This window comes from Lactuca sativa, chromosome 3 (genome assembly GCF_002870075.4).
Source record: "Lactuca sativa cultivar Salinas chromosome 3, Lsat_Salinas_v11, whole genome shotgun sequence".
Taxonomy (NCBI): Eukaryota; Viridiplantae; Streptophyta; class Magnoliopsida; order Asterales; family Asteraceae; genus Lactuca; species Lactuca sativa.
This window is the reverse complement of record NC_056625.2, coordinates 287,699,541-287,707,984: the sequence shown is the minus strand read 5'-3', so window position 1 is coordinate 287,707,984 and position 8,444 is coordinate 287,699,541.

Here is an 8,444-nt window from a genome sequence, read left to right as displayed (position 1 = left end):
ACAATGTAAGGATCATAGACAAACATAGTGTGCATACTTGGAGTATGGCATAACTATTGTTTAGAAAAACAAAGTGTACATGCTAGGAGCATGGGACGACTGTTGTTTTTATTCAAGTCTTAAGTTTATTGTTTGAAACATTATACAATGAATAATGTGTAATCAATATGGTGATAAATAAAAGGTGGTTCTATTTATATTCAAAAGAGTTCTGAGACCATATTGGATTCGATTATTATTGTGTTTCACTTTGCATGTTTTGACTTCCAAAATAGCTAGGTTATTCTTTCCGAATGACTAAGTTATTTAAACACTCCACAATCGTTCATATGTTGGAAGTAGGTATGAATCAAGACTGTCATGAATCGAGTTTGTAGATGGCTAAATGGGTTTAGTCATAGCAATGGTTGCTACAACATTCATGAGTGCTCATAAGTTATGAGTATTGGAATAAACCCACGCTCACTTGTATCACTTCATGGAATTTATGTCAAGTGATCGTGAGACGGTAATATCACATAAATCTTCAAACCTAGAGATATGAGTTGTTACCTATGAGTTGGTTGTGCATTGATTGCACGTAAACACATCAGTAACTTGATGTTATAAAACGTGCCTTTGTGTACAATTCAACAAGTAGCAGAACAAGCATATGAGTCAAAGTTCTTCTAGAAATAGAAGCGATATCTGGGCCCCTCGATGATTTTGTTGTGACCTATGTATCGGCCGGTCAGAACTAAATTGATGTGTTCGATTAAGTTCTTTGTCAAACAAATCGGAAATCGGGAAACAAACTGCTGGACAATAAGTACGACGTTGTTCCATGTATTTGTCCGGCTGATATCATGAGAACAGAGGATTATATGATCACTTATCTAAAACGGCGCTTCATAGTTCAATAGAGTTTTCGAGAGCTACGATTGCTGGTTGGTTCCTGAAGTAACATACGCAAATAAAAGTTATTAGACTTATCCAAGTGGGAGTGTGTTGGATAAGGTGTCTAAGTCCATAACTTATTTGGTACATACTTGACCCGACCCGGCATGGTCCATTTGGGTTGCATTTCATCCAAACTATTTATGGATAATTTTATGAGAGTTATGCACATATGTTTATTAATATATTATAAGTTATAATATATTAATATGAAGTCATGTTATTTAATTAGTCTTAGTCTTAAATTAATTATGAATTAATTTAGAGATTAAAAGGAAGACTAATTAGATTGTGGGCTATTGGTTTTATATAGTGTGGGCTAACACTCATTTGTTAATGGGCTAGGCTTATATGGAAGTCCATGGATGATCCATGGAGCTTTTAACCCATGGATCCTTGGAAAGGAAAAGACATGGGTTATTAGGTTTTCACCCTAATCATGTACACTATATAAGCATGCTTATGTTGCATGAAATGGACACTAATGTGACTAGTGTAACTAGAAAACTAGTGTGGTTTTATGTGTGTGGCCGATTTTCTATGTGTGTATACACTCTCTCAAAGTTTTCCAAGAGTTTGTGGTGATTTGTGATTCCATTTGAGGCATTCACACTATTGGTGCTTGGCCCTCAAACTCCTTAGGAATCAAACTCATCATCAAAAGGTATGTAATCTCATCTAATTCTTTTATGTTTAAAAGTACCCCATGCCATGTTAGATAGGTTATGAACCTTGGAAAATTATTATTTTGCATGTATTTAGACAAACATAGATCCAAGGTTTATTAGGGTTGCATGCACACTTAGGAAGCGTTAGATTGCTCAAAACCCAACAAATGCAACATATGCAACTCTAATTCTACGCACCTCCTTATCTGTGAAATTCTATCTATCTGTTAGACATATGTTGTCTCCTCTGCGTGATTGAAACATATCCGACCTGGAGCACAACATATGTACCATTCTACCTCTCAAACCCTCTATCTCTGTTAGTCATATGTTGTCCCCGCTGCGTGATTGAAATAGATCCAACCTGGGACACAACATATGCATCTATCTCTAAATCTAACTTCCTCCTTAATAATTGTTTACTCACCTAAAATAAGGAGTCCTTAGGAAGTTCTTGATAACCAGGGTATATCGGGAAGTGGGGAACACATTCTAGTGCAACTAAAATTGAACCATTTAGAAGTTGTTTGTAGATCTCGCTGCTTGATTTAAGTGGACAACAATACCCATGGTCGTTGTCAGCTAAATGGTTTATTTAGAAAAAATTTTGTCAATATCCTTCGTGTTTAAGTGGACCACAATACCGGAAATTGACCAGATCTATTCATGAAGGTGAAGGTACTGATAAACAAGTTAAGGCTGTCTCACAAGTTTGATCCCAAATATTTTTCTTTTTGTTAAATTTGTTCACAGTTTTCCTCTATGCAGAAATTTAGGGGGAGAATTAAAAAAAATTCAAAAATCAAACAAAGATCAGAAAAATTCAAAAATCAAACAAAAATTAGAAAATTAAAAATTAAAAAAAAAATTAGTGTTATTTATGTTTTATTTTTTTTTTTTCAGAAAATATCAAAAACTCAAAAAATATTGTGTGCTAAAGTTTTCTTTTAGTTTTGTTTTGTCTTGAAAAATGAATTCAAATGTAGATAAGACCCATGGAGTTTGTATCGAGATTTTTGAGCCGAAGCTTCATCCGTGAGCATCAAAGAATTTTCATTCGAACGAGCAAGAAATGAAGATTATTCTTTAAACATTCGATTCTTCAACCCCAGAAGCAAGGTCAATCTGCGCTTGAAGATTATGTGATAGATTGAATTGAAGCCTCCTCAATCAATTTGTTGCTATTCTTGAACCTGCTGAAGTGATCCAGAAGATTTGTTCTCTCAGATGTTCTCTCTGAATATTCTCAAGCTGAAAGTGCAATCTTTCAAGAATCTTTTCAAGATGCCTCCTCAACCAATGTGCGTTCACTGTCAAATTTTGAAGATAAGCCCAACTGCTCAAGATGAAGTCATTCATGCAAGATTCATATGTTCATCTTGATGCTGTGAAGAATTTAAAGATTAATGTTGAAGCCAAGCTCCCGATGAAGATTAACAAGAAGAGCCAGCTACTTTTTAGGGGGAGCTTGTTGGGTCATTTACAAAAGAAAGCTATAAACCAAGGGGGAGATTGTTGGGTCAAAAATATGGTTTATACTTTGCTTTTCTAGGAAAATATATTTTTCTATAATGTAATATGTAATTTTGTGGCTGTGTACGGCCGTACTCGTGTGTACGACTTATATCTCATATATATATAGGGTGAGGAGTCATGTGAGTGTGAGGCTAGAAAAGAGAGAAAAGGAGGAGCATATTGTAGAGAGAGAAAATTGGAGAGAAGAATAGTGTGTGTGAGAGAATCTATTGTAAGGAGCACCATTCATATTATTGAATACATCATTAGATTCATCTTAATTCTTCTTCTCCTTCTCTTCTATTTGATCTGACATCATCCAATTGATTGGGATTCCGCACCATCAATTGGATGATGTCAGATCAAACAGAAGAGAAGGAGAGGAAGATTTAAGATGAATCTAATGATGTATTCAATAATATGAATGATGCTCCTTACAATAAATTCTCTCACACACACTATTCTTCTCTCGAGTTTTCTCTATCTACAATATGCTCCTCCTTTTCTCTCTTTTCTAGCCTCACACTCACATGACTCCTCACCCTATATATATGAGACACCAGCCGTACACCCGTGTACGGCCGTACACCCGTGTACGGCCGTACACAGGTGTGCGGCCGTATACAGCCACAAAATTACATATTACATTATAGAAAAATATATTTTCCTAGAAAAGCAAAGTATAAACAAAATTTTTGACCCAACATCTTTCCATTTACCAGCCTCAGGGCCTGCCACGGCTTCTGTGTAGTTGTTAGGCTCATCCAGACTTACCAGTGTACTATCACTAATAAGTGTGTCGCCTTCCGCAGTAATATGGAAACCATAGTAATGCTCAGGTGCATTCCTAACTCTTGTGGAATGCCTCAGAGGTACAGACTCGTCAGTAGGATCAACATGAGTTTCTTCCTCAGGTTGATTGCTAGGATTTGAGGTTACTTCACCACTTGACTCTTGAAGTTCTTCAAGGTCAATTTTCCTCCCACTGTTTCCTTGGCTCATGAACTCTCGTTCACAAAAGACTCCTCTCCTTGCCACAAAGACCACATTCTTACTGGGTCTGCAGAAGAGGTAACCAAAAGATTTATGTGGGTAGCCGATGAAAATACACCTTTCACTTCGAGGTTCGAGCTTATCGTGAGTCTCGCGTCTCATAAAAGCCTCATAACCCAAATCTTGATGTGGTCCAAGTGGCTAACTTTCCCAGTCCACATCTCATGAGGTGTTTTGGCAACCTTCTTTGTATGGACCATATTAAGGATATGGGCGGCAGTCTCTAAGCCGTACCCCCAAAAAGAGATTGGTAGCGAATCACGACTCATCATAGAGCGAACCATGTCCAACAAGGTCCGATTATGTATTTCAGCCACACCATTCAGCTGAGGTGTCCTAGGAGGTATCAATTGTGAGACAATCCCAAACTCCTTAAGATAATCAAGGAACTTTCTGCTAAGATGCTCACCACCTAGATCGGATCGAAGCATCTTAATGTTCCTGCCCATTTGATTTTCTACTTTCTGTTTAAACTCTTTAAATCTATCAAAAGTTTCTGACTTATGCTTGATTAAGTAGACATATCCATATCTACTATAAACATCAGTAAAAGTCAGGTAGTGGCGATTAGCATCCCTTGTGGCGGTTTTGAAGGGTCCACATACATCAGTATGTATAAGGTCCAACAAACCCCCACCCTTTCACACGAACCAGTAAAGGGTGATTTTGTCATTTTTCCAAGCAAACAAGATCCACAACAATCATCTGATTTTAGGTCAAATGACTCCAAGACTCCATCCTTGTGGAGTTGGCCTATGCGTTTCTTATTTACGTGTCCAAGACGACAATGCCACAATGATGCTTTATCCAAGCTAGTAGAAGAATCAATACACAACACATTATTTCCTAGTTTATCTACAACCGACACAGTTTCATACACACCATCACAAGGTAATGCTTTAAAATAAAGAACATTATTATAGGAAGCATTAATACTACCAATTTCATTATCAAAAGAAAAGTTAAACCCTTTTTTGTACGAACTATGAAAGAAAATAATATTCCTCGCCATTTCAGACGAGTAAACACATTTATTCAAATCTAACTTTAACCCACTATCTAGCAACAATGTATAAACTCCAATCTTGGTAACAAGTGTAACCTTCTTGTTCCCCATGATTAAGTTTATCTTTCCGTGCTCCACATCCTCACTTATTCTTAGGCCCTGCAAGTCACAACAAATGTGAATGCCACAACCTGTGTCAAGAACCCAAGAATTAGAATATGGTGAGTTATTAGACAATATAGTGTAAATACCTGCATGGGATGGTTTCATTTTCCCATCCTTGACACCTCGCAAGTACTTTGGGCAGTTTCGCTTCCTGTGCCCCTTATTCTGGCAATAGAAGCATTCAGCATCCTTAGGGATGGCAGAAGGAGTAGCAGAACCACCTTTGGTTCCACTTGATGAGGAGACATCAAGAGACTTTCCATTGGTACCCTTCGAACGGGTCTTCCTCTTCTTCCCTTTTACTTGCCCCGATAGCCAAAACAGGGGTGGCTATAGGAGTAGGAGTAGTAACAACCGACTTACCTTTAAGACCACTTTCGACGGTCTTTAGAAGTCATTGAAGCTTGCTGAGTGTGACTTCCTCCTTGTTTATGTGGTATGTCATGCGGAATTGATCATAACACGAAGGTAAGGAGTGCAAAATGATGTCAATTTCCAACTCCTCAGGGAAGTTCACATTCAATTTCTGCAAACAGTCCACATACCTTTGCATTTTCTGCAAGTGGCTCGTGATAGGTTCACCATCCTTCATTTGGGTTTTTATCATGGAGCAGATGATTTCATATCGTTCTTGATGAGCACTTTGAAGGTAGCAATCCATCAAATCCTGGTGCATCTCAAAAGGATAGTAGTCCTCATAGGACTTTTGGAGCACGGCTGTCATAGTGGCCATCATGATGCATGCCACTTTTGTAGCATCTTTTTCATGTGCCTCATATGTAGCAACCTCCTCAGGAGTTGCAGTAGGCTCAAGATCCTTAAGCTCCTTGTTGAGGAAATATTCCTTGTCCTCGTAATGAGTGACCATCCTGATGTTCTGGATCCAATCCATAAAGTTGTAACCATCAAAGATGACTCTCCCACAAAGGTTCACTACTAGAAAAACAGCCTTTTACGATGCTCATTGCGCGTCGTAAAAGGATCAGACGACGCGCAAATGCGCGTCAAGGAAGGACCTGTCATAAAGATAGACGACACGCTTTTGCGCGTCGTATATAGACGACGCACATTTACGACGCTCATTTACGACGCACAGTTACGACGCGCGTTTACGACACACAATGGGTATCAAGGAAGCCCTGTCATAAAGTAAGACGACACGTATTTGCGTGTCGTAACCTTGTGACGCGCGTGTTAATGACACGCAATGCGTATCAAGAGAGCCCCTGTCAAGAAAGGCCATGTCATAAATGAAGATGACACACATTTTTGCATATCATAATTTTAAATGTTTAAAAAAATATTATTTATAGATTTACTTATTTTCAAATAAAATTTGTATTTAATGTTTCATAATAGAAAATAAAATATCATATACAAAAAATACAATCCATTGCATAAAATTTAATGTCATACAGTTCTATTTCTTACAATATATAAATTTGTATTCATCTAATCTACTTTGTGTTTCGTAGTAACAACTGAACTGAAGAATGCAACACTTGCATTTGCAGCATCTTATCTCTTTCAGCTTGAGCTTTCTTTTCCTCTTCTAACTCCAGAGCCATTCTCTTTCATCAATCCTGTAAACACAACACAAAATCACTTGTCATTTTCATTCTACTTTTAAAATTAATTCTTATTAGGACACTCTACTTTTAAACCTACCAAGTTCACAGGTAAGATTGCAATTCCACTTGGATTAACACTTGAATGCAATCTTGGGATCCCTTAACTAAATGCAACATTCATTTTATTTATTTGTTTGTGTTTATTATTTAATCAGGTTGTGGTATATTCTAGAAAATGTGTTCAGGCAAAAGTTTATCCACTTGAAGCAATTTAAAGTAGACAACAAAACTCACCAATAAGATAGTTAGGAGGATGAAAGGAGAAATCTTGAAGAGCCATTCGATGATGCACTCAAAATGACCTAAATTAAGATAAATACTTATTAAAAAATCTGATAAACGGTAAGATTGCAATTCCACTTGGATCAACACCAGAAATACCAAACAAAACTGTATAAATGGTACCTGTTCTATCCTTCGCCACTACACTCATTATCTGTTTCAGCCTACAAAACTTCACCACCAAACTCACCAGAAACACCATACACCTCTCATTCCTGTTGCAAATGAAAACCAAATCTGAGAAATTTACTTACCTGCTCCGTTACACTCTGCACGAACCCATCACAACCGAATATTTCCAGCCTCCATCAAATCACCCTACCTGCTCACTATCGAAACCAACATCACCAACATCATTAATTGAGCCAGAAAATAGAAAAGCAGAAGGAGAAAAAGAAATAAGAGTGACCCAAGAGGCCAAGACCCTCCTGCTACCAATCGAAACAAGAATAAGGAGAAAAAGAAATAAGAGTTTTTTTTTGTTGTTCCTGTGATTTTCGTTTGAAGTAAAATACCACAAAAAGTTTTTTGTGTGTTTTTCGCATGAATCAAAAGAACAAGAAAAAAATCACAGAACTGGAGGCCACCGCCCACTCAGAGCCCACTGTTCATCATCTTCTTCGTCTCGAACATCTCAAACCTGCAACACAAACCGGAAATGTTTTGCATTCAATACCTTAGCAGCAGCCTCAACTGATCCCGGGTTGCATTCAATAAGAGTTGTTGAGCTTGAATCTCCTACCTTGGTGTCTTCATATGCAGCAAAAATAGAAGGAAAAGAACAGTGTGCATCACCATTGATCCGATTCAGAGGAATATGCCTAAAAGTAAAATACCTACCAACTTATTATATATAGTATATACGACATAATTACACATCATCATGTATGTATAAATAGATATTATACATGTAGAAATATTCTGGATCTGTCTCTTCTCTTATATCATGAGGACTACATGCATCCACTACCATTCGAATGTCTGAATCACCCTCCTTAACCACAATTACATTCATGCATGAGGTGCAAAATCCAAATACCCTCTCACAAGTTCACATGGTACTTGAGGCTCCATTTGATCACAAAGGTACTGAATTATAAGCAAATAGGAAAAGAAATAAATTATTTATTTATACAGAGAAAGTAAATGAGGCATTACTGATTACCCAAGAAAATAGATTATTAAACT